The sequence below is a fragment of the Mastomys coucha genome, chromosome X, assembly GCF_008632895.1.
Source record: "Mastomys coucha isolate ucsf_1 chromosome X, UCSF_Mcou_1, whole genome shotgun sequence".
Taxonomy (NCBI): Eukaryota; Metazoa; Chordata; class Mammalia; order Rodentia; family Muridae; genus Mastomys; species Mastomys coucha.
In genome coordinates, this window is record NC_045030.1 from 158,079,583 (window position 1) to 158,082,036 (window position 2,454).

Sequence of the window (2,454 nt, forward strand, 5' to 3'; positions counted from 1 at the left end):
GGCAGATGTAAAAAAAAAAAAAACCATGAAGCAAGGGCCACATAAACCCACTGTGCACCAACAATTGCTAAGGACATTGAGAGCATGAACTTAGAAATGACTTTCATTCAAAGAATTCCTAGGATCTGAAATGGGGAACAAAGCTCCCTAGAGAAATGTGTGAAGTCACTAAGCAGTAAGTAATTTGAAAATTAGAAGAGATGACTCACTGCATGTCTTTGTAGTGTTTGCCCAACTCTGAAATATTGATAGGGAGATTATTCCAAGGAAATTAATTAGATGAATATAAATGCTGTCAAATTATCAAGCAGTGCTAAAAGATGAAAATAGAGAATACAAACAATTCACTCAGAGTACTGGGGTTTCAGGCATAGGACTCCTTGTGTAGCTTTTTTGTAGGTGGGCTGGGTATTTGAACTCGGTTCCTTGTGCTTGAAGGGCAAACTCCTTTGCCCACTGAGTTATCTCCACAACCCACAACCTACTCTTTAAACAAGGATAAGATGCTTATTAGTAAAAAAAAAAAATGCTAAGAGATGCCTAAGAGCTAAAGATGTGAGCTCCAGAAAGAATGGCTGGCGTGAAACCGCAGCTCTCCTGTCTCCTTACTGTGAAGGGTTAAGCATGCTACTCACTTTCCTTTTGTCTTTATTCTGTCATTGTAGGTTGTCACATAGATTAAATAAGACACGCCAAGCAGTTAAAATTGTGTGATTCTATTTAGAAAATGTTAGCTTTAATTATTTATAAGAAGTGCTAACTATTATTAAATCAAGACCCTAGGAGCCTGTGACTTGTTCATGACCACCGATCTCATAAAGTAGAACTTGAGGTTTGAGGGCATTGAAGGTGGTAGATTAGAGACACCCAGATCATTCATGTGTCCCCACAAACCTGAATGAGAACATGGTAAAGGTGGGTCACATGGAAAGCCATGGAAGGGCATCAGTAGGCAAGATACAGAGGGCAGATGAAATCTAAAATTCTGAATGTTAAATTTATAAACAAAACAGTAAACTCAAACATACATCACTAAGCAAAGTAGTGGAGAGTGGAAACAATTGTCTCCAGAGATGGACTGTAAAGAAAAGAATGAACGGCAGCCTTGAGAAGATGCAGAGGCTCACCTGCTGGCACTTTGCACAATCTAACTTTAGAAGGGAGACCCAGCTTGACAAATACAGAGGCATATATGTCTCAGCCAACCATTGGACTGAGCACTGGGTCCCCAATGGAGGAATTGGAGAAAGTACTGAAGGAGTTGAAGGTGTTTATATCCCCATAGGAAGAACAACAATATGAACCAACCAGACCCCCCACCCCCTGAGCTCCCAGGGACTAAGCCACCAACCAAAGTGTACACATGGAGGGACTCATGGCTCCAGCTGCATATGAAGCAGAGGATGGCCTTGTCAGGCATCAACAGGAGGAGAGAGAGGTCTTTGGTCCTGTGAAGGCTCGATGCCCCAGTGTAAGGGAATGCCAGGGCAGGGAGGCGGGAGTGGGTAGGTGGGTGGAGGAGCACCCTCATAGAAGTAGGGGGAGGGGGAATGGGATAAGAGTTTTCCAGGGGTGGGAAACCGGGAACTGGTATAACATTTGAAATGTAAATAAATAAAATATCCAATTAAAAAAAAAAGAAGAAGAAGGGAAACCCGTGTAGTGAATGTCAGGAGGAGACTGGTGAAGGAAGCACTTATACTTTCCTAGCTTGGTTACTGATGTGATAAAGAGAGGCCATACTGGGAGAAGGTTTTGCAATCAAAACCAAAGATCCCGAGCAGACACAACAGAAGAGCCTGCACTTTTATACCATCATACTTTCACTCCCCCTTCTCTTCTACTGGTTACGTGAGTGACCACTCTGAGAATCACTGTAGACACAGGTGGTGATCTGTCCCCAAAGCCTTGGGCAGAGAGTGTAGGCCCTGAACCGTGCAATAAAGGAATGTTTGCAGGTGGACATCTTTAGGGAGCTACAGGTGCGAGACCAGCCTAGGGATAGGAGGATCTCAGATTCATGGACTTGGGTGGAAAGTATAAGCTGCCAACAAAATTAAAAAGGGAAACCAGCAAATGGGCACAGATACAGAAGGGCAGCCTGATGCTGGGTGCTGGATAGATTCCTGCTCAGCTGTTGAGCACTTTGAGGATAGCTCAAGCAAAGAAATTCAGCCTAGCATGGAAGACTGGAGTGAGTCCAGATTGCAAACAGCCATTTCTCCTCGTACTTGTTTCAGCATCAGAGAAATAATTAGATATCCTAGCCAAAAAAATAATCCTAGAAGAGAGAAGAAGCCAGGGGACAATCCACATTCTTCCCAGTTAAAAAACTAATGTTTTGTGTGTGTGTGTGTGTGTGTGGTAATTATAAAACTTCTAATAATATCCTTCTCTTGTCTTGTTTAACTTCATCGATAACAAATATTTATTATTTTTTTCCATAAGCAATAT